General features: G+C 40.9%; 1 protein-coding gene across 2 annotated transcripts in view; it reads right to left on the bottom strand.

Annotated features, from left to right (window-relative positions):
• The window catches only part of B3GALT1 (beta-1,3-galactosyltransferase 1), a 523605-nt gene that overhangs the window by 24360 nt on the left and 474495 nt on the right, over nt 1-24750 (bottom strand). For both annotated transcript variants that reach the window (XM_032355847.1, XM_032355848.1), the window contains one exon: nt 15574-15699. The gene's annotated coding sequence lies outside the window, so the exon portion shown is untranslated. The remainder of the gene's footprint in view (nt 1-15573; nt 15700-24750) is intronic.

The raw sequence follows: 24750 nt of genomic DNA, 5'->3' as shown, positions 1-24750 counted from the left end.
GCTTCCTCCTCTCTCTCTCAGCCTGCTTCTCTGCCTACTTATGACCTCTGTCTGTCAAATAAATAAATAAAATCTTTAAAAAAAAAACAGTTGAAGTCAAGTACATCATCACCTGGAGTTAACATAGTGTTGAAAGTTATGAAATAAGTGACGAAAAAGCACGTACGAGATGTTGTGAAGGTGTCCTGCTCAGTGTAGATGGATGCGGGGAAGATTTGCTGGAGCCATTAGGCACAGACAACGGCGTTTTACTTGCTGGGCATCAGAACGGGCCACTGAAAAGGGGTTACTGCTTTCCTCCAGGTCTTTCAACGCAGCCTATAATCTAAAGAACTGGAGAGAACTCAAGGGTTTTTGGGTCGGCCACTGTTTTTTTTATTGCCCTACATGCTATCCTGCATTTCACTGAGATGTGATAAAACAAGTCCCTACTATTCTGTATATAGAGTAACTTTTGTAATACTATGTATCTTTTTATAGCTTTGCTCAAAGAATAAATTTTAATTCATTTGGGTTGTTTTTCCAGCTTCTTTAATATTTATGCCAAACTACATTCTATTCAAAGGTCCAAAAACCTGGATCAAATCAACAATTTCTGGTGTTTAAGCAAAAATAAGCAACAAAACAAAACAAAACAAAAACAAAAGAAAAAAAAAACAGGCACTTGTATTTTAAAGGAAACATATTATGGTATAATATGAACACATATCATCATCATCATTAAAATGACAAATTTATTAGCCGTCCATCCTTATTTCCTGTGGTCTACCATATTTTCCCTTCTCCTAGAGATATTCTCTTGGCAGCAAATAGAAAATCTCAAAATCTGACTTACTGTGATGAGTTGGATTTTTTGAATTTTTGTCTGGGACATTTTACTTTCTTAATTAGGAACATGGCTTCAGTGGCTACGGGCAAAAAAACAGCCCAGTATTGCTTCTCACCCCCTGTTAGGAAAAGGGGGAAGGCTGGAACAGGCGTTTGATCCTCATTAGATGGCTGATACATTTTACTTGCACATTCCACAGAAACTGTTCAGACCAGCAGTGGCAATGCCACTGTGACCAGGTTCACTAACTGGGGAATGTGAAACAGAACCCATATCGTCTCAATATCTTTGGGGGAATTTGCCAAATTGGAGGCTTAATCCCATTGTTTTTCCTATCTTAAAGGCACAGAAAGGCGCTATCTCAAATTTTTGGTTTCCCTTCAAACACAAATGTGGTTCACAATGATCAAATACCAGATGTGAACGAACCATGAAACCCAACTTTTTTTTTGTTTGGTGAAGACCTTGAGCCTGTCCATATTGTGCTACAACACTGGATAGAGGAGATGGCTCTGGAGTAGCTTCTTACAATTTTTTAAAAAATCTTTTTTTTTTTTTTTTAAGTTAAGAAATAGCAATGTACCAAGACAGAGAGTAGCTATACTTGCGGTGAATGCAGCCAAATGTATAAATCTGTTGGATCACTGCATTGCACACCTGAAACTAATGTAAATTGTGGAGAAGCTTTAAAAAAACAAAACAAACAAACAAAACAATGCTTAAAAAAAAACTATTGGAGGAGGTTCCAAGTATTACACAGGTACGTATATCAAGTTGACATTCTCAGTGAAATGCAGAACAGCATGAAAGGCAGCAGCCATTGCTTTGCTTGCCTGAAGAGGATTTCAATGTGTTTATAAATATGATTGCTTTAGAGACGTCAACACAACATCTTAGAGGGAGAATGTCTGTAGAGCGATTAACCATTTGTAACCAAAGTAAAAGAACCAGTAGAATCTAAAGCTAGAACTCGGGTCTCTGATTCTATTAAGAGACTTGTTATCTTCTGGAAAAGAAACCACAGTGTGCTTTTCAAGGACAGACAAGGTAAGCTGGTCTTTCTCCATCTTCCCATGAGAGGTAGACACTGGGAAGACCATTATTCTGACAGGGATAACTTTTTTTATAAAGAAAAATCTAGACTTTGCTTGCGAGCCCCCTATTTTTTTTACTTCAAGTTTAGTTTTCTAGCAGGGGCACGAATGTTTACACAAAAGACAGGTCCATGCACTGAGCCTTCATGCAAAGATACAAAATGGAGGCTCCTTTTAGTCTCAGTGGATTTAAAGATCCTCTGACCCCCCAGAATGCCATTGCCCTGACCTGATTCTTTTTTACTCTTGAATTCTGACCTGTGTTAGAGAGTGCTTTTGAAATGCAGATCAACACACCAGATTTTGTCCAGTCAAGTTCTCTTTTTAGGTAATAATCTACAGCAGAATTCAACCCTTCACTGATACAGAAGTCCAACATTGCACTTGCTTTTGTTAAAAACTCTGATTTCATCCCTACAGCTTAAATTTTGATGTTGGATGTAGTCTTAAGAGATGATTTAAGACAATCATCTACTCCAGGGATAAATGACAGCATCTTAGATATACACATTTCTTAGGAGATATAGGAAGAGACTTTTTAGAATTTCCCTGGGAATTTGTGCTAGGATCTGTTCAAGTTCATGTAAAGATGTCATTTTTCATGTACAGACTCGTTATTCCTGTAATTTCAGCACATATCTTCCAGTTTTACCCTAGGACTTGGTGGGAGATGGTGCAGTCAATTCTCTTTTATAGTACTTATGTGAAGACAGATCAGAACTTTCAGCTTTCCCTTCCCCAGATTAAGACCTGTCCACTTCAGTGGTGGCACCAAAAAATTATACCCTTCATAGTCATTCCGTTGTTCCATTGTCACTTTCCAATAAGCAAATCAGGAAATAGCTACCTTTGGGAATGGTTTTCACCTGACTCATTGGTGCGGAAACATCGTGAGGATCTTTCCGAATTTTGTTTAAAGAACTGAATTTCCCTGAGATCCGTGCTGTCTGATCTGCAGGAGTCATTGGTGCCTCTATTTTTGTTTTTGTTAAATTAATTTCCTAGTCTGGGAGTTCTGAGCTCACAACCTCTGCAAGGAGACATGGCCATCTGCCGTGTAGCTTAGCCTTTGAGCTGTGGGGCTTAGAGGAAGCTCTATTTCAAGGACAAGGAAGCTAAGGAGGGGAAGGGGGGCATGCTTATTTTCAGTTTTCATGGCCAACAATGGGAGTGAATCTAAACTCTGGTGGGAGACTGCAGCAGGTGCTAAGCTGCTACTGTCATTTGCATAATGTGTAATCTAAGGTGTTGATTCCTCACTGATAGACAGGCATGTTAGCGCGGGGAGGCGAAATTACACATCGCCCCTCTGCCTGCCCCTTAAGAAACCAATCACATTCCTTCTCTCCATCAACTCCACAGAGGCAGGGACCTTTCTGCTCCACTGAACTTGCTTCTTGTCTCCACTTAGCAAATTGACTGATGGCACTGGCTCTTCCCCTGCCGCTGCCTCTGATGCTGCTAAATGCAGCTGCTCCTCCCACCCCCTGCCAAGGAAAGAAACTGATGTAAATGTGACTGGTTGCTTTGGGCTGCATTTTTTTTTTTTAAACTTCCTTTTTGTAAAGCTGCATCCCATCCCTCCATAGGACTTACCCTTTGAAGACTGTGGAGGAACATATAGTTTGCAAAGTAGTGTGCTATTAAAATCGAACCACTGGTTGTTAATGTAATTGCAAAATAACCTGATTTTAATAGGTTGTTGGTTGAGGGTGGCTCTTTGGCATAGACTTTTGGTTTTAGAGACTGGACGTATAACTGCATGTTTATGAAAATCATCAAATGCCTTTGTTCTAACAAATGGATCCTCTCAATTTAATAAAGTTCCTAACATTAAATAATTAGTGTAATTTTTATTTTGAAAAACCCAGAGATCAGAAGAGAGACTCCCACAACTTTGACTTTTGTCTTCACTTTGTTGCTATTCCCATTCTATAGAAATGCCTTTGCTTAGTACATTCTTGGGGGGTGGGCAGGAGGGTAGAACATCCCCTCTATTATAAAGTTTTCTTCTTTAAAAAAAGATTTATTTATTTATTTTGCAGAGAGAGAGCACGCCTGCAAAGGTAATTTGCCTTTGCAGAGAGAGAGAGCACACCTGGGTGGGGGGAGGGGCAGAGGGAAAGATGTTGAAGCAGCCCCCTGCTGAGTGCGGAACCTGAAGTTGGGGCCCATTCCCAGGATCCTGAGCTCATGACCTGAGCGGTAAGCAAGAGTTGGACGCCTAACCAACTGAGCCACCCAGGTGTCCCACTATAAACTTTTTCCAAACATTTATATGAATATTTGTTATAAATATAACACATTTTCTCTGATTCTCAAATAATCATCCTTTTTAGCAATGAAGAAACTAAGACCCAGGGTATTTAAGAGACTTTTTGCCATTCTTTTTTGGTTGAACCATATGAAATTGCCACTAGGTAGCTTCAAAGTAGTTCAAATATGTAGCTGCATATGGCTCAATCCAAGAGCTATTCGGGAGTGCCAGGATTCAAACTCCCGTCAGCCATGGTCAAACTCAGCCTTCCCTCCACTATACTGTGGCACTGCCTTACTTACTTATATTCTGTGTTGCTACAAGAATACAGCCTTGTATGCATTACGTACTCAGTGTATGTGGTTAATATCTGTTCTTTGGCTTTTTAAAAAATGAATTTAGAGGAAGTACCACAGAGCTATGTTTTGTAACCAGTTTGTAAAGTATTAGATCTCAGTTTTTCCTGCTGCAGATCTGGGTGGTTATAAAGGACTATTAGATCCTATCTCTTGTGTCATTAATTCCTCTACTCTCTACATACGGTACCAATTTCCCAACATCCAAACAGTGTCCAAAGAGTGATGGGCTCTTCTCAGAACCGGTGAAATCCTGCATCTCTGGCCTCTTCTGCCTGTGTTTTCTCCTGCCAGCGAGGCTTAGCAATTTCACAGCCCTTAAGAAATGACTGAGAAAGCACTTAGGTAATTTGCCTTCAAAATATCCCGCCCCTTTCTTTTCCATTCTATTACCATCTCCTTCCACACTTTAATTCCTTTCCGTGCAACACTTTCTCTCTTCTAGAGATAATACTTCAAATTTTTGGCCACAGCTGTTTTGCTTACATCCATACACTGACCGTTTTGAGAACATAGCTGCATATTTTGGAAGAACCCAGGTGGTTTTCATATTGAGTATATCCAAAATATATGAATTTTGAGAGCAAATCAATGACTCCACAATTTATAGTGTAATTACATAGTAATTACTCAATTTGCTTGTGAACACTGACTCCTCTCCCTGGGTTTTAAGCAGATGTCACAGCAGATGCACTTCACTTAAAGGAGAATTTCTATTAACTGCAGCAGTAGTTGGGCTTATTATTGTTAGTGGTGCTGAATTAAATTGGTAAGAGAGGGCACTATTGAACCCTAGTAGGGCATATGACTCAGACAGGAGAGGGACAGCAGTTGTCACACGTGGGAGGGTTCCCATGAGCAAGTGTATCAAATATAGTGTCAGTCTTTCAAAGGACTGATGGATACTTGGCTTTGGGGTTGTGGGACAGTTATGGATAGTAATAACTGAATTTTGTACAGAACTTTTTAGTGTGCAAACTTCTTTCTACCCCTGTTCTCTCATTTGATTATCACTGGCATTCAGGACATAGGTATGAGTGTTCTGAAGCTCAGAGGTTCCCCAGAATCTTGTGGGGGTGTGTGTGATGGAGTTCACAGCTGGGGCTGCCTGGCTCCCAAGTCCCTTCCCTTTTCATTACACCGTGCTGCCTTTTCAAGCCAAGAGTCAGTGCAGTCAACAAATCAATTAGATGCTGCATGTGTTTTTAATCAAATTGACTGACGTCTTGACTCGTTAATTTAAAATCAAAGTAACTGAATTGCTTGTTTGTGAAAATACAGGTTAAGAAGCACTTGTTTACTTTTCCTTCAAACTCTCGGTTTTGGTGGTCTAGATTTCCAAAGAGGTACAGCTCGAAATCAACTTTTTGTGCAACCAAGGGGACTGCCAGACATGCACCGGCCTTTTCAACTAAATCCAGACCCACCCAGGGTAATCACCTTTGGCAGCATCCTCTCCAAATGTGTAGAACAATGTGCCCATATTGACATGGATGGTTTAAAAGTACGGGCAAGTTTGAAATCAAAGAATGTACAAACGCCTCAATTGAAATCTTGATAGCAAGGAGTTAAGTGCATATATTTTTTATTTTCCTTTCTACCAACATGTTTATTTATTTATTTTTAACATAACCTGATCCCTATGCTACCCCATTTCCAGCTTCGTGTTTGACCTCATCCAAAACTGGACAGGGGTCCGTTTGGCCCACAGCCTGCCTAGTACTGACCCCTGCTCCTTGCTCTGTAAAAAATGCCCAGCCTTTGTGAGGCTTGTCATTCAAGAGGCTGCTCAAATGGCAAGGGCTCCAGAGAATTTCCTTTGGCTTAGTCCTGAGGGCATTTCCCTGGGGCAGGACTTCCAGAGGGTGGTTGGTGAGAACAACAGAGAGAAATGATCTGGTTGTCTGTCAACAGGACTCCCACACAAATAGAAAGCTTGGCTGGAAAAATCTGCTTTTTCTCTTTCTTCGTGCTTCTCCCTCCTCATAAAAAATCGTCGCGCTCTCTAGAGATTTCTCTCTCCTTTCCTCTCCTCCTCAAAGACTCTGCGGTAGCTAGCCTTTAGGCCTTTCTCCTGCCTTTCTCATTTTCTCACCGGAAGGAGCTGGCTGCCCCACTGTGTTCTCTCCTGGCCCACCTCTCACGTCCTCACCTTCACCTTTCTCCTGCTTGGGGTCTGTACCCGCCTTTCAAATACTTACCCTGCTAGGCTTTCTCTTTCTACTATTTCCTGTCCTCTCCTCTCACCTTCCTCCCTCAGGTCTGAGGATGGTCCTCCTAGACCCATTCTGCAGGGCCCATCAGTAAGCCAAAGGCCGAGTCTCAGCCGGGGGAGTGGTGGCCGTGAGGCCAGTGGAGAAGGGAACAGAGGAGGAGGAAAGGCAGCAAATGAGTCTTGCGGAGAATGGGGATGAAGAAAGGGAGGTCAGAGTGCCCTGTAGCCTGAAAATGAAACTAATAAGTGGGGCAAGACTTGGCTCTTCTGTTCCGCTCCAACTTTATATGTAATACTTTGTATATCTGTTACATTAGAAATCTAGTATTAATATAATATAAATTAATACATTAGAAATATTGTAATTAATCAATATGGGAAATAATTTCTGCAAAGTGTCAGACATAGTGAGTGAAATATAATAGACACTCAATAAAAGATGGTTATTACATTATTGTTTTTTAAAGACCTAAAGTGGCTCAAATAAATGACTTGGTTTCAAACCAGGGGCAAAACGTGGCACTGTACCCTTAGTAAAAGGTTCTGTACTTTATAATAGCTAGATTGAGGCAGTCAGTTGTGAGGGATGTCACAGAAGATGTATAATAATAGTCGCCAAGTGCTGAAGTTTGCATATGATTTTGGAGACAAGAGAGTGTAAATGTAAAGACCTAGATTCCACTCCTGGACATGTACTAGTCTTGAGACGTTCTGTAATCTCTAATAGCTCATTGTTTCCTCACCTGTAAAATGAAGGTGCTACGGAACCAACCGCTCACCGTGTTCTTAGAGCAAATGGGATCAGATGTGCAAAGCTCATGACCCAGTGCTTGGCACACAGCCAACACTCAGTAAAGGCTGTCCATAATTTAACCCATTAAAACAGGGTTTCAGTTTTAAAAATTAGACAGATTTAAGTCCATCCTTGTAAAGACACTGATTTTACTCTCTTGCCCTCTGATTAACTTTCCTGGGAGGTAGAAAGGGGTGTAGCTTATAACCCACCTGGAGTGTGTGACCCATGAGGAATTTCTCTCTTATGAGGACTGTGACAGGAAAAATATTAGGAGCCACTACGCTGCAGAATATCAGAACAAAAATACCAGAACCCACCAAAGTGGGTTTATTATCAACTGTATGATCTCTGCCTGTTATAACTCTGGCCATTTCAAATGCCCGTAAGCCATTATTCCACAGGGTTGTATTAGGTAATGTATAAGGCAGTTTATCATATGCTAGACTTATTTCACTAGAGTATAAGTTATATTTTGTGTTTTTAGGAAAGGTATGAGAAACCATTTGTGGGATCTCAAGTAGATTTTATTAGCTAAGAAGAATTTGTTGATCATATATTATCAGGCATTTTCCAAATGCCTTATTCCTACAGGATTTATGCTAATTCATTTGACCAACATCTACAGAGCATTTGCTACTTTCCCACTCTGGCCTCGGTGTCAGGGAGCCTGAGATGCGTTAGACATGTCACAGCCTGGTGAGAAAGCATGGTGCCTTGCACACAGCTGAATAAATATTTGCTGAGGCAACTGGAAAATACATCCTTACTTAATCGTATTTGCTATTACAGAGCTAAGAACAAGCCAGCCTAGGAGGAAAGAGGAGGGAGCACCGCTCTGGGTTGCCACACGTTTGCTGCCTGGAGACGTCTTTACCCTGCTTAAAGATCTCTCTGTGCTGTCTCTTCAGGGCTCAGTAAACTTTACTTAGAAAACCTGCCACAAAAGCCCAGGATAGAGCACTGGGGTGTGGCCAACCTGAACCCCAACTCCTGGCCCTGCGGACCCCTCTTTTCTCTTTTCAACCTAGGAATTGTATACCGTTCTGGTTTCCATTCTAGTCTGTTTAGTGGCCAAGGCCCAGCTTGGGAAGGTCTTTGGTTAGAGCACATCCAAGGCCAGGAACAAACACAACGTCGGAAAAGCAAACTCGGGCAGCAGCCATGCAATGAAGGTTAAAAGCCATGTTTGTGGCCAGAGAGAGGGCAGGGGTGAGTGTCATTTGCAGAGAGCTCGCCTCAGCCCTCCACAGCATACAGCTGGATCTGCTTGGCTCCATCCTGTTCATTCTGTCTCAGCCAGGTCCAGTCTAGGCTGTCCTGGTCCCTATTGCTTTCTAAGGTCACAAGGCAAGTAAACAACAAAGTTAGCACTCAAATCCAGGCTGAACCCCCGGGTTCGCACTGTACGCCACAGTAGAAACTGTATTCCCAGCCCCTAGTACAGGCCCTAGGAAATAGGCTCTCTTTCTAGGCCCTCTTTCTGGTTTTCCTTTTTCTTTTTATGTCTCTACGATGGTTAATTTTACAGGTCAACTTGGCTGGGCCATGGTGCCCAGATATGTGGTCAAACATTATGCTGGATGTTTCTGTGAGGGTGTTTGAGATGAGATTTACATTTAACCCAGTGGACCTTGAGTAAAGCAGATCTCTATACATAATGTGGTGGGGGTAGGGCGGGGTAGGACTCCTCCAACTAGATGAAAGCCTGAATAGAACAAAAAGTAGATCTTCCCTGAGCAAGGGGGAGTTCTCCAGCCGACTGCTTTTCAGATGAATAGCAATGCCTGCTATTTCTGCTTTCCCAGCAGAACGCCTTTGAACTCCAACTGTAATTCTTTCCTGAGTATTCCATCCTGCTGGCCTCCCCGCTCAAATTTTGGGCTCACTACTATTCCACTAAGACTCCTTAAAATAAAACTCCTTTTGTATATACACCCCTCTTTTCCTCTCAGTCTAAGTTTTGCCTTCCTTCTTTCCTTCCTTCCTCCCTCCCTCCCTCCCTTCCAGAGAAAGTGGCAGGGGGAGGGCAGAGAAAGAAGGACAGAGAATCTTGAGCAGGTTCCATACCCAGTGCAGAACCCGATGTGGTGTTCGAACTCACGACCCTGAGATCATGACCTGATCAGAAATCAAGAGTCAGATGCTTAACCATGGGGCACTCAGGCACCTCTTGCCTATTTTCTAAGCAAAATTTTCCTGTCCATGGCCTTGAGTGATAACCATATGTCAATAACTCTTAAAATTATACTCTAGCTCAGATGTCTTTATGAAGTTCCAGACCCAGATATCCAACCTTGTACTTAGCATGTGTTCTTGGATTTCTTCTTCTTTTTTTTAAAGATTTTATTTATTTATTTGACAGACAGAGATCACAAGTAGGCAGGGAGGCAGAGAGAGAGGAGGAAGCAGGCTCCCTGCTGAGCAGAGAGCCGGATGCGGGGCTCGATCTCAGGACCCTGGGATCGTAACCTGAGCTGAAGGCAGAGGCTTGACCAGCTGAGCCACCCAGGCGCCCTGTTCCTGGATTTCTGAAGAGCATGAGAATGTAGCACGCACAAAGGTAAGTTCATGATCTTTAATCCCGATCCTCTTTCAGGGTTCCCTGTCTCCGGGCAATGTGCCCACATTGTGAAACCCTGTGAAAGAGCAGGAGCCGTCCTGACCAGCGCTCTCTCCCTTCTCTCACACTTAATCCATCTCCTAGTCTGGCCGGTTTCACTTCAGAAACTTCTCCTACGTTTCCTTCTCTCCATCCCCACGGCCGCTGCCTGACCTCTCTGTGGGTTTTCTCCGAGTGGCTCCTCCAGTCTTTCCAAGTGGTCCACATGCACATTCTCTGTTTCCCTCTGATCTTTTTTCTTCACAGCCACAACGATCTCTCTAAAAGACAAAGCTGATCATGTCATTCTGTGCTACGACCCGTGCGAAACCATTCAGTGACTTTCTATTGCACTTAGGAAGAGGGTCAGTTCTTAGCATGACTGCAAGTTGGTCCCCAAGGCTCTGCGTGATCTCATTCTGCAGGGTTTCCTCCTTGTTCTCTATACTCCAGCGACTCTTACTCTTTTCCAAATCTTTAAAAATGCTTCCTCACACCACTGGTCTTTTGCACACTCTGTTTTTGTTTTTAAAAATGTGGAACATTATTCTCAGCCCCTCAGTTCTCATATCAAGAGTCACTGCAAAGGAGAAATTGTGTTCCACAGACCCTCCCTCAGTTCACACAGATTATTATTATTATTTTTTTGGTCCTATAATCTTACATTATTTACCTAAACTAATACAAATAAAAATAGCTAAGATTTCTTGAGTGATTATCAAGCTCAGGTGTCTAGCATGATGCTCTTTTACAATCATTAAATATTATATAATTAAAAAATACAACAAAATCTGAGAAGTATGTAATCTTCTTCTTCTATTTTTACAGATGAGGAACCTGAGAACCTGGGCGGGCAGCTGAGTGCATATGCAGTAGTGTGAAGTGGGCGTTTGGCTCTCCCACTGAGCTGTGGACTTGGAGCAAGATGAGGCCCGGTCTGTTATTGACTGGCACTGTTACAAGACTGCCTGGCCTATACAATATGTTTAATACCTACTTGTTGATTGAAACAGTGTTGAATATTTGAATGAGTAATGAACTAGGACACATTTTAATATGAGAATGGGGTATCCCTTTCATTCTCCACTCTGGTCACTATGAAGTTATTTAGAAAATTCTTGACAGTTGCTTACAAATGAGGAAATGGCATCCCCAGTGCTTGAGATGTTTTAGAGTACCCTGTACTCTTCATTTTGATGACCAACTGCTCCTTTTCCAAATGAGGCAGCTATTTGGTTTAATTTTGCTCACAGTGAAGGATGATTTTTTTTTTGGGGGGGGGTGCCAGTCCTTCTAGGGCTTATGAAACAGAGGGAGTCACACACATAGACTCATGCGTACAAACATCTGTACGCAGTGTTAGGTAAGCCCACAGAGCTGCTATAATGAATAAACCCTAAATTTCCAAGCTTTGTTGATAGTTATTTCTTATTTGTGTAACAATCTATTAAGGGTGTTCCCACTTGGCCAGACAGCCTTCTACCTGGTCATCTAGCAGCCCGGCTCCCTCCATCCCTGGGGGCCCCATACAGCATCAGGGGAGAGTGAGCATGGAGAAGGCACACCTACGTCCTAAAAATCCTGGCTCCCAGATGAAGCACGTCACTTCCACTCATATTCTGTTGTGAGAAAGTCGTCATGTGGGCATACCCAATTATAAGGAAGAAAAGGAAATGCTGTCTTGTTTCATGTCCAGGAAGAAAAGAGAGAAAACACATTTGAGTGAGTCAACCGGTTGTCTATGCCCTACCTCCCATCCCTGTAATACAAAGCAGAGACATGCTTTAAGATTAGTACAAAGTGCTCTGGCAGATGAGAAGATAGAGCTTAATTTTAATTTTAATTTTAATTTTAATGGTGAATATCTTAAAGATATCAGTAGAGGAGAGGATTTTGAGTTGGTCTTGAAGGAAAAGTAAGTCGTTGATAGAAAGAGATCTTAACAATTATAACTGATGATGTTATAAGCCAGGAGACAATGTGGGTAAGAGAAAAATAAATGCCTATGTCTTGGTCTTTGTGTATATATCTCAGAAATTATTTTAATAACCTCTTTCTTCTGATTTTCCTCAACTCCTTCTATAAGTAATTAAATCACAAACAGAATTACCCCCTTCCACCATGAGTATCTTATCCCTAATGTGAAAATATGAAATAATTAGAGGGTGTGCTAAGTAAGAACTCTAATGTCATGGAAAACTTCTATTTTCAAGACTGTGCTAATTATACAGGATGAGGCTAAACAAAGGGAAGATGTACAATTATCAGAGCACAACTTATTACAAGCAGCTCTGTTTAGAGGCTCTTCTGAACCTTGCTATACAATAAGTGAAGGATGATCTAGTATTTATCTTTTATAGGACGGCTCTGGAGATCATAGAAATGCAAGGCTAGACTACTTTGGAGAGTAGTAGCACACACTCTAGTCTAAGTGGTAGAGAGGAAAGAGAAGGGTCATTAGATGGGGAAGACCTCCATCCCTTCCTTGTTTTGCCACTCACTGGCTTGGTGATCATAACCTTTCTGGGTTACTTCTTCCTGTATGAGGACCATGTCACATAGGAAAACACCGAGCCTGGACTATATTAAGGACCCTGTTTTTATTTTAGATCCATTTCCCTTCCTTTCTCTTACTTTTCTTTTTCTTAAGCAGGATTTCATTCACCTCAATAAAAAATCCTTAAGACTTTAAGAACTGTACAAGAATGACTGTAATATCAGCTGGATGTACTTCCTCTAAATCTACCAAACTTCAATAAAGGCAGTTATAATATCTGTGGCTCTATCTGAGCAGTGTCAAGGATAAAGAAATACCTTAGTTGTCAAATCCCAGGAGGACTGACTCAGCTCTTCTTTTCTCCCAAAGAAGATAAACTGCATCTCATGCAATTTGTTTTTTGCTAGGGGGTTTTTGTTTTGTTTTCAAACAAGATCTTCAGTGCAAAAGACAATCTCTCATACATACGCATTAAAGGAGCTCTGGTGAGTCCCACAAAAGTTGGGGCTTTTCCCTCGATTCTGTTGCCAGAATATTAGAAATTGATAGGAAAAGCTGAGAGCTTAAAAATCGCACCATACTACATGTTATTCAATCGCAAAATGCTTTGGGCTTCCCAACCTGAGCCTTAGCTCTGCTGTGAATGGCCTATATACTCAAGTGCATCTTCGTATTGACTGAAAGGATAGAGGCCCTCAGCTCCTGAGAAGGCATTAGGATTGCATTATCATATCAATAGCCCACATGCAAAAGTTCTTGATAAAAAATGATCATAATCCAGAGGCAAGAGATAAAATATGAGAGTTTGATTTGTGTAAACAAATCAAAAGCATTTAAAGTCAGCTACTTAATCTATCTCCAAGCATTGCCAGGAATATAAATATCAGAACAGCCTCAGAGCCAGCACAGGCAAAGAGCTGAGAGAGTAGGAGGAATGCTAAAGATTATTTCCTACTTTTTCCTGACTTACTGTAATCCAGCCATATTGACCTTCTTTCAGTTCTGTGAACCAACCAAGCTCAAGGTCTCTTAAAGCCGTTGTAAATAAGTCTTCTGGCCTCTTCAGAAATGCCTCTTGTAATAGTCAGGATTGTCTCTGTTAAGCTGCATTAATAAAAAGCTTCCATATCTCAGTGGCTGAAGACAATAAAAATTTGTTGTTTGCTCATGCTATATGCTGTGTATGTCCAGTGTGGGTTGGTTGAGGGGGCTTTGTTCTTTGAGGTCACACCTGTCTGTCCCAGGTGAAGGGAGCAACCATATCTTGTGTCAGAATGCCATAGGGACAGGGAGCTGGAGTGATGTCAATTAGATGCCCCAGCATGGAAGAGACACATATCATCTCTACACACAATTGATTGGCCAGACCAACTCCCATGGCCTCATGGAATCTCAGTGTGAATAAGGCAGCAGAATCCCATCACATGCCTGGAAAGGGGAGGCACTGGGAATAGCTCTTTTGCCTCTCACACCTGCCCTGACTACCTTTATGAAGCCAGTTCCAGCTCTTCGCTGTCTAAGCACCCCTTGCATCTTCCATAGTGCTTATCACAATATGTAATTGTATTATTTATTTCCTGCTGTCGTTCTAATCATTTTCTTTCACTGAACTCTAATATCCCCAGGAGGAAGGAGGACCCCATCAGGAGGCAAACTCCATGAAACAGTTTCCCCAAGTGGTCAATTTGCCTAATATATTTAAATACTGAATATATTTGTCTTGAGTTTGGACAACCCTTATGGTGTTAGGGTCCTGTCTCTTAGTCGATGTCCTTTTTGGTTGTGCGCTGATGCCTCTCAATGACTCCTTATCAGAGGATCCCCTCCCTACGTAACAGCCAGGGGAAAGGCAAAGACAAAATGGGCCTTCCTTCAAATGCTGTTACGAAGCAAACTGGAAAACTATCAATGAAAACCTCATCGGAATCTCCAAAGGTGGTAAAACCCAACATACCCAGTGCGAATTGCTGTGAACCTCGCAAATAATGAAAAGAAGAAAGAAGTTCGGTGAACTGTCATTTTGTTGAAGTTGTTTTAGGCAAATGAATTTGTAGGGAATTAGCTCAAAGCTGCCCTCCTACCCCGACTCACAGAACCTCATCATCCAACAGAGCCTGGTGTTTAGAAGGCAACCTGAAATATCTGCTCATTTCATGGGCAAGGCAACTGTAGTTACTGGCCCAGGTCACAGAGGGGATGGTAAAAGAGATAAAAGTATGATTCAAGTCCCCTGGAGCCAGCATGGGTTTACTTTCCTGAGTCACACTACAGGAAGGCTGCAATCATTTCTATAAACTTATTAACACTCTATTTAGGGCTAAAAGTTAGCGTATGAAGGAATATTCTGAATATTTGTCTTGAGTTTTTATCCCTTTAAGTAAAAATATTTTAACGATTACTTGTTATTTTGGACACTTTTTATAACTATTCCATTATTTTCTATATAAAAAGACTATTATTTCCAAGCGAAATAAGAAATAATTGAAGCACAATTGCCTGTGGGACAAGGTTATTTCAGCAAAGAAGTTTTAAGAATCAATTAGCTATAGCCTTGAAGAAATGGATTTTTAAATAGACATTGTCTCAGGTCACCTAAGGCATATATTTAGTTCCCCGATGTTTCATCTTAAAAGAGGCCACCACTAAAATCAGTCAAAGGTTTTGTAGGCAGTTGTAAATACGAATTTTTTGAAAAGGCCATCCTTTTTTTTTGCTTGCATTTTTTTCCTCCTGGATCATTCAGGAACCAGGGTTATTTCATGACTCACGGCAAGGGTTACTTACATGTTATAGCATGTAAATAGTAATAAAAGAAACAAACTAAAATTTTCTCTCCTCATTAGTCCTTAGATATTGATTTCTGCTTTTATAGCATTGCCATTATTTTCCCCCAGTAACGGACTGCGTAACTGAGCAGTGCCTTCTCTTACCTGTTGGGCCAAGCTTGCCGTGGACGACTCCTTACCGCAGCTGCCGGGCGCAAGGCATGGTCTCAGTTTGTCTGATTTGCAGCGGCTTGTGCCAGGAGAAGCTGCTGTTTAGCAAACTGCAGGATCCTGTGTAGATAGCCAGAAGGGAGAAAACTTTAGAAGCAGTGGAGGTTAATCAGCCTCTGAATTCTGCCCCTTAAGAAACAAAAGAGTTGTAATTCAGGCTTTGAGTACAAGACACAAAATGGCATTTAAGTAAGCACTGAATGCAGGTTGATCAACTGAGAAAAATAATGAACACATGAACAAAGGGAGGTTGGAGCTGGTACCAGGACTGCGAACCCATGTGCCTCCAAGACCAGGCGAAGGGCATTGATGAGGATGAGGAGCAGGCTGGGTGTGAGACCACAGGGGAAGAGGGGAGGGCTCTGGCGACCTGGTAGTTCCATGTCTCAGCTTAGAGGGAAGCCAGCTCTCCCATCCCGCTGAGGGTTTCCACTGATGCCATAAAGAAAAACAGAACCGATGATGCTACAACTGGAGATTTTCAAAAGAAGACAGAAATGAGGATTTTCATGTACAAAATCTCTCGTTTTGTACTGTAGAATTAAATTAAGCAAAACTTTGTGCAAGTCAAACAAGGCTGAAGCCAAAGGCTCCTGGAAGGTCAGGGTTAGCTCATGGGTGGCGGTCTTGTACCTAAGATCTAATGCAACATCTTCAATTTCCAAGTAATGAGATGGTGTTCCAGGGGCTGACGCAAACGGCTGCTGGCGGGGCAAGGACTCAGCTAGTTAGTGGCAGAGCTGGGGCTTCTAAGCACGAGTACCTTCCCTTTTACCCACAACCTCTCACTTTCACTTGGGGCTACCCTGAGACTGGCTGCATCTGAGCAGATCTGTGGACGTGACAGACTGGAGGCCAACTAGCAGCAGGCTTCAGTTGATCTGAGCCTTGGGTTCAAGTTGCATTTGTATAAACCTTCATACCAAGAGGCATAATTTTCTGTTCTCACCAATCAAGTTATATGAGTGCTGGGTAAAGCTGGGTGACTTAAAATAGCATGGTCCCTCATAGGAAATAACACTCTGACTGCAGGTCTGTGTTTGGGGTGGTGCTTAAGCCGTGTGGCCAGATGTGAAGAATGGCAATGCTATGGGTATGGGTAGAGGCATGAGGGGGTCCCCCTGAATCTACCTGCTGGCTCCGGTTTCCACTAAAAGGCTGCTCTTTATACGAGATGCAGTGTTGTGTGTCGGCTAAGTGTAGGGGATGGGTTGAAATACTGACTCAGCTGTTTACTGTGCCTTAAGCGCTCTAGGTCTCATGTATAAAACTGTGATAACATAACCTGAATCATAGAGTTGTACTGAGATGTAAATGAATCAATACAGAGAAAATGCCTAGAAAGGTATTTGCACCAGGTAGGGGCTCAATAAATGTTAGTATTTGTAACATACACCAACATTTATTGAATGCCTAATGTATACTAATGCCTATATTTATTATCTATGAGCATCACCACAATCCTCTTTGCTTTATATTATTGTGTTAAGATTAATAATGAGAAAAACCATCACCTTGACAGATGGTGTCTTGTCTAATTTCACCCTGGTGGGTAGCAGAGCCAGTGTTTGAAACGAGGTCTACCTAGCTTAACCATTTGTTTAACCCACCTGTCCAGTGTCTTGTTAGTGATCAACTGAAGATATTCTTCAGATCTTTGAGGGGAGAAAAAGCCAACTTTGGTCAAACACCAAATACTTATCAAGTCAAACACCAAAGAAAGGGAGTCCAAAAGCAAGCAATCAGAAGTACCACAATGCTTGATAAACTCTTCTGCCTTATGTGAAAATGTACTGTTCTAGAATGGGAGAGGGCCACGTGACTGAGAGTAAGACAGGAGAGGATGCAGTCAAGTTTTAGTAACCCTCACGCTTACCCTTTAAAACGCTATGGCTCTTCCAAACTATGGAAAGAACCTAGATGTCCATCAACAGATGAATGGATCAAGAAGATGTGGTATATATACACAATGGAATACTATGCAGCCATCAAAAGAAATGAAATCTTGCCATTTGCGACAACGTGGATGGAACTAGAGTGTATCATGCTTAGCAAAATAAGTCAAGCGGAGAAAGACAACTATCATATGATCTCCCGATATGAGGAAGTGGTGATGCAACATGGGGGCTTAAGTGGGTAGGAGAAGAATCAATGAAACAAGATGGGATTGGGAGGGAGACAAACCATAAGTGACTCTTAATCTCACAAAACAAACTGAGGGTTGCTGGGGGGAGGGGGGTTGGGAGAAGGGGGGTGGGGTTATGGACATTGGGGAGGGTATGTGCTTTGGTGAGTGCTGAGAAGTGTGTAAACCTGGCGATTCACAGACCTGTACCCCTGGGGATAAAAATATATGTTTATAAAAGATAAAAAATCTAAAAAAAAAAATAAAACGCTATGGCTCTTAATAGATTAATAGTCATAAATCAGGGGCACATGGCCGGATCATTCAGTAGAGCACATGACTTTTGATCTCGGGGTCGTGAGTTTGAGCCCCACCCTGGGGGTAGAGATTACATAAAAATAGATAAAAATAAAAACAAATCTAAAAAAAATAGTGAGAATTCAAATTCCATGGAGGTAGCTTTTAGGAATTGAAACACAACTTGGATATGGACATTGGGAAAATGACATCTGGAAGATTTACTTTAGCATCTTAAAAAAATTCGTTTTTACAAAATGATTATCTTCTACCCAGAAAAAGAATGGACTAAAACATAAACATTTACTAAAGTATGTGAAGCATGAATATGAAGCATCTTATGTAAAACATTATTGAATGAAGAAAAGGATGCAAGGAATAAAGGAAATGAGTATTTACTGACTGCTAACCTGAGCCAGATCCTATGTCAGGTAACTTTGTATACAGTTTAGAATTTACTGAATGAAAAATAACAAAACAGGGCCAAAATAGGTCTAGAAAGTCTGTGTATGGCCAACTCAGTTTCTCATGGGTAGATGTTCGCATTTATACATTTCATATCTTACTTTGACCTAACTCCTTATCTTGATGGCCCATTCTGTTTAGTTGTTTTTGACACATACACAAAAGATAAATATAATTAACTTTAGCCAAGCAACCGAAGGGGGGAGTATCCTTTCAACCAAAATATTAAATTATCATCGGTGCTAGGAGAATACAAACCAGGAATCATATAGATGCAGAATTTCTCTATTTTAGGATGAACATTGCCCTAAGAAATAATATCTGCTTTCAGCAATAATATAGAAAGCAGGAATATACTGTACAAGACAAGATGAAGAATATAAAACACTTTCTTCCATTTGATTTCTAAAGTATAATTTTAATATTTAAGTTTGAGGCATAGCAACTTTACAGAATTTAAAATGCATCCACATCCAAAAGTTGGTTTTGGAATACAGAACAATATTTCAAAGTCAAACAGAAATGAATTTGCTCATTATCTACTCTTTTGGATAATTGCCATTATTGCTATTTCTCCTTGGGCAGATAATTGAAAATTGACTATATAAATTGTTGTGTTTTTCTGGGGAAATAGCCTAGACTAAAAATTGGTCACCCACCTCTTAATCTAAGTTACAGTTTTACTAGGCCTAAAAATAATAGCTACTCTAGTGCATTATTCTATTATATCTCATTACTATCTTCCCTTCTTTTTAGCTTCATATGGTAAAAAAGAATTCTGGAGGTGGCTCAGTTGGTAGAACATGCAACTTTCGATTTCTTATCCTATAGACAAGTTGTGAGTTCAAGCCCCACATTGGGTGTGGAGCCTACTCAAAAAAACAAAAAGAATTCTGCCCATGCCACTTTTGTCCAAGGAATCACATTTGTTTTGTGTGTCTCTACATGAGAGTGAGTTATGAAGTATTTTAGTGACAGAATAGGGGAAGGAAGGTAGTGATAATATTTAGACATGAGATTTTGTCTCCCCAGTTTTGCTGCAGCCCACTTTGTGGCAACGGAGGGATTTATACTGTGAACCTCTAGTGTCAAAATCTGGCCACATTCGATCCTGGTTTGTATGTGGTCTATCTGCAACCAAGGACTTGAATAAAGACTGACAGAACAAAAGAGAAAGTGGGGCGCATGGGTAGCTTCTGCCTTTGGCTTGTGTTGTAGTCTCGGGGTCCTGGGATCGGACCCCACATTGGGCTCCCTGCTTGGTGGAGAATCTTCCTCTTTCTTTTCCTCTGCCTCCTCCTCCCTGCTCATGCTCTGTCTCTCTCAAATAAATGAATAAAATCTTAAAAAAAAAAAAAAAAGAACAAAACAGAAAGAGCTGCTATGTGGGCTATTTATTAATTTACCAAGGTAAGTTCTGTGAGTTATTAGGAAACCAGGTGGAGGTAGTAGCTGATCTATTTAGTTAACGAATTGAGCAGACAGAACAGGGTTTTCATCTCTAAGTTTCAATGATCACAGACTTAATTTTCCATTTCTCCTGTCACAGGCTGGATTGCTAGGCAAGAGACCTTGAGCCTCTGAGATATCCACACAGGAAGTTTACTGGGGCATGTACTCGGGGAGTGACACACATGCCATGGTGGGAGGGGAAGGGAGAAAGCAAGGGAGAGGTGAAGCTGTGATGTAGCCACAGGGAGGCCTGCGTCCATGCTTGGACTGCTGTAACTTCTGCTGAACTGGGTCTTCCCTATTCTACCCAGAGTATTATTCTAATCCCAGGATTTCCAGCCTTGCTGCTTTGTCAGTGGTCTTTATTGTTGCCTTTCTGAAAGAAGCAATAGAGTTCCTTGGAAACAGAAGGAGCCCTATGAGATACGACTCAACGATTTGACCATCAGGGCCTCAGTGACAAGGTGATCAAAGGAACAGGTAATGACGATGCTCCAGCAACATCTGGGATAAAATACTTAGGAAAAAAAGCCAATGGAAGTTATTTTGTTTAAGTATGTCCATTTCTTTAGGTGTAAACATGGTCATTCATACTAATAAAGTAGAATGATAAAAACAGCAGCATGCCTTTGTTTCATGAAGTCACTAAATATTTCTGGAGGCAGTTCAAGTTGTATACCGTAAGGTGAGAGAAGATTTTAAGTGTATTAATCCAGCCACACAAAGAATTTCAATTAACATCATTCCAGCTTTTTTTTTTTTTTTTAAAGTTAATTCTTAGGAAAAATGAATGAAGCCAATTCCTCCTTACAAATACCAACATCGTTAGGAAAGGAGCTAGTGTGAGAGACTTCACCATTGGCTGGGGTAGGAACCTTCTGGGGGACCATTCTGTACAAAGCTGCATGTCCACTGGAGTTTTTCTTCTGAGTCCTTTACTTCAAAGAAGAAGACAACAGGAAGACCCAAGATTTGACAAACACAGAGAAATTATACGGAAACTCCTCTCAGCTTTACCCTTTATATCCTACTTGAAATCTTGGCACCGTAGATTTTGCAAAACATCACTTAGGCATCTGATTTCAGAAAAAAAAATAGTAGACTTCAACAGAGGAGAACGTGCCATGATTTTAGTGCATGAGGCTAGAATCTTGAAACACAGTAAGAAAAATGTGGATGATTCTAAAATTCAGTGACTCTGTATTGACTATCTCCATTCCATCATCTGCCATGTTTCTGTAACAAGAATCAAAGCAGACAGGAAGTGAGGATTTCCGAATACTGTTCTTTCATGACATAAACCACTGGGCATAAACTCTGTCTTATACGTCATAATGTAAGCATGGAGCCTTGTACCTCGTAGGAGCTCAGTCTCTTTTAATATCTTGATCTTAGATGAACTGATAAAATATGGCTACAGCCACGCTGTGGATTCTAGAATCAGCTTCTTAATTTCTCTCCTGTAATAGCCACTGTTTTAGTCAACAAAACTATTTTCTATTTTTATGGTATTCTACTAGGAGTTGGAAATACAAAAGAACTCATATCCTTCTTGAGAGAGATAAAAGTCCGACAACAAAGAACAGTAATGAAGATACTGAAATACAAAGGAGAGATCCTGAGCAGTGTGTGTCTGTGTGTGTGTGTGTGTTTGTGCGGGCGCACATGTGTGCATGTGTAGGCCTTCCTTGGTATGTGGTCAAATGCATTTTTCTCTTGAATGAGGTGTTCAGAACACTGAAAATTAGGAGCAGTTGCTCTACTTGTTCTGACTGAAAAATATGAACACAGTTAATGTTTCTGTTAGTGAAATAGGGGATACTGTGAGGATAAAGAAATTTAGCATAGAGCCCCAAATCACATGGCCTGTTTTTCCTGATTTTAGGCTGAAATACATGGGAGCTAGTCTTTTAACAGTTCAACAATATTTTTATGTTCCTTTTAAGAGCAATTCACATACTAGGTCTTGGGGATTTAAAGAAGCATGAAGAAAATCCAAGCTGTTTTCAGTCTTATTAAGAAATTCCAAATATCTAGTACACTATGAGCTTTTTACAAGTTTGATATAACTTTGCGATAATTTCCAGGAATACAAATGTCCTAAGGATTGTTTACTTATAAAAGTTTAGCCTGTGTAAATGAGTTGCTTCACAAATGATTTTGGTACAACATGAATTTACCTTTTTAACAAGCAAACACAGAACAATGAATAGATCCTTGTTTATGTTTGGCTGTCAAACTTTTTAGCTATAGTTTTATCTCTGCCTTATTAGATGCCAAAATGGGTTCTGAAAATTAAGACCATTCTAGAGTATGCATGCAAAGAAATTCTGCAAAGCCTGCATATTAACTGAGTCAACTATTGCCTTGCTGGATTTTTCAGGTCATGCTCCACATATCTTGCAAATACCGTTCTAGTAAATCATGCCATGTAAGCTCATGGAATTTGAACATGACTGCTGATTTTGAACATGACTGATTTGAACATGACTGTCTGCTCCCAGTTAGTTCCAGTGAAAATTCAGTGTGACCTATCTGTGGGCAGTTGCTTTGCTTTGCTTTTTTTTTTTTTTCTTTCTTTTTCTATAGGCATTTTATTCTAGATCGGTCTTCTTAGGAATGGATATGGCATCTGTCACTAGAGATAATGAGTGAGAGAATAGGCCAGTGTCGGTACAAATATATCACCACCATTTAAAAAAAAAATAGCAAAACAAAACCAACAGTCTAAAGTGCAAGCCCTATAGACAATCAAAGCAGCCACAGCACCTTTTAATTCAAAGGGTAGCATCCTGACTTGACATGTAGGTAGAAAGTGCTCCTCCTTCTGATTTAAGAGGTTCCCTACCATACCCAGGCACATTTAATGAAGATGCCAGCAACCATATTGACCAGAGAGAGGCATAACAGAGAACCCACAGCAGCTTCTACGGAGGGAGAGAAGTCGGGGAGGTGGGGGGTGGTGGGGGAACTCACAGAGAGGTCACCTTTGTTTGTAATGGATCATTCTGAATGGAGATGGCTGTATTCCAAGATCAGTGAGACTTGCTGAAGTTGCGGTATGGCAAGCAATAGGTCCATGTGGGAGCAGTGCATATTTTCTTCTGAAACATAAAACTCTTCTCTTACCCTAGGTTTGATAGGTACTTAGATGTGCAAAAAAAAAAAAAAAAAAAAAAAATGCACATCTGTTACTTCCAAACTGGACACATGTTCCTCAGTAGACCTTCCAAAGGAATGGGAATGGGAAGTTAAACCTGCCCCTCTTAAAGTGTTTTCATGCCTTGGCAAATTTGTAAAAGAAATCATTTCTTTTCACTCATGTGAAAAAACACAAGTTCTTTAAATTGGAAAATAAAAATAGGTGAAGCCTATAGACTAATGATCTCATAGAAGGATTAAATTTGAATTTCAGACACTTAAGAAATAGGTTCCTAGAAGAAAGCTTGCAAGTTTCACTACAGTTCTGTGACATGAACGCTGTTTTATACCTGCTATTTTTGTGCTTTGATTAATGCTTTTTTTTTTTTCAAGGTTTGCTATCCAGAATGCCCTGCTCCCTAAAGGTCCTGGAAGTCACCCACACCTCACACCTTTGACAGTAAAATCATCTGGGCTGCTTACTGCTCTCTTGCCTTGAACTTGTCTAATATTTAAGCAGCCTACTCTGTTGCTGAGAACAGGGTGGGCGAACTACACCCTCATGTTTTCTTCTTGTGTTATCGCCTGATTTCTTTGCAGGAGGAAGCTGTAGGCTTTAACTGGACAGATCTAGGAGAAAAACTATTTTTCTCTGGGATAACAATCAACGACCTTGGGCAATATGTGCAGAGCTCTCCGAACTTCTATTTTAAAAATTATCTGATAAACTTCCTTTGGATCTATGTGGTGTTTTCTTTGTGTGGGGCAAGAAGTGGGACCTACTAAGCTTAGCAAGCTTGGCTGGATGTTACTTAAACGGTAGGCAGTAAACACAGATGTGCTCTGTTGTGCACAGATAGCTAGAATGATCAATTTTACAGTTGAAAGTTACATTAACAATTACCTGGTCCTTATATGCATTAAACTTAGTGCAACTGTAGCCCCAAAGATGCAGTCCATCTGTTCCTTCCATTAAAACCTTCTTGGTCTGATTTCTTAAAAACCTAAAAACCAATCCACTAATTTTTCTCTTTCAATGAAAAATAAAAAGAAAAATTTGAGAAAAGTCACAAATCAGGGCAACTGTGTGTGTACTCCTTGTAATACATTTCCCCTGGAAAAAAATGGTAATAAGTACAAAAGGACCTGTGAAATACACCTCCATTAAAGTAAAATACAGCTCTTGCCCAGGCTAAACGCACACCTAGACCGGCCCACTACTCCATGGGATCATGACATGTATGATGGAATGAGGGCGTAAATAGGTCACTCAGAGTGTACTTTTTTTTTTAAGACATTCCTTGGGGATTTTTGGGTAGATGTACTGCATGTTCTTTCATTTCTGAAGGCTTTGTGCAGGAAGCAAATGGAGTTCACTATGCTGAGCAAAACCACCTGCTAAATCTCAGAGATGGGTGAGCTACGGCAAGCCCATTCCTCCCACGCCCCCCAAGGTCCTGCCAGGGGCACAGGCATCAGCCCATTTTCTTCTCTTCCTTACCTGGGAGATGCAGTACCTGAAATCATGCAGAATCAAATAATGTGTGTTCTGAAATCAATAGAGCTAACTGCATTTGTGAGATCTCGAGGATGATAAAATACCACATATGCCCACACTATACCACCGCAGC

This window comes from Mustela erminea, chromosome 8, assembly GCF_009829155.1.
Source record: "Mustela erminea isolate mMusErm1 chromosome 8, mMusErm1.Pri, whole genome shotgun sequence".
NCBI classification, from domain to species: Eukaryota; Metazoa; Chordata; class Mammalia; order Carnivora; family Mustelidae; genus Mustela; species Mustela erminea.
This window is presented reverse-complemented; position numbering and strand designations above follow the sequence as displayed.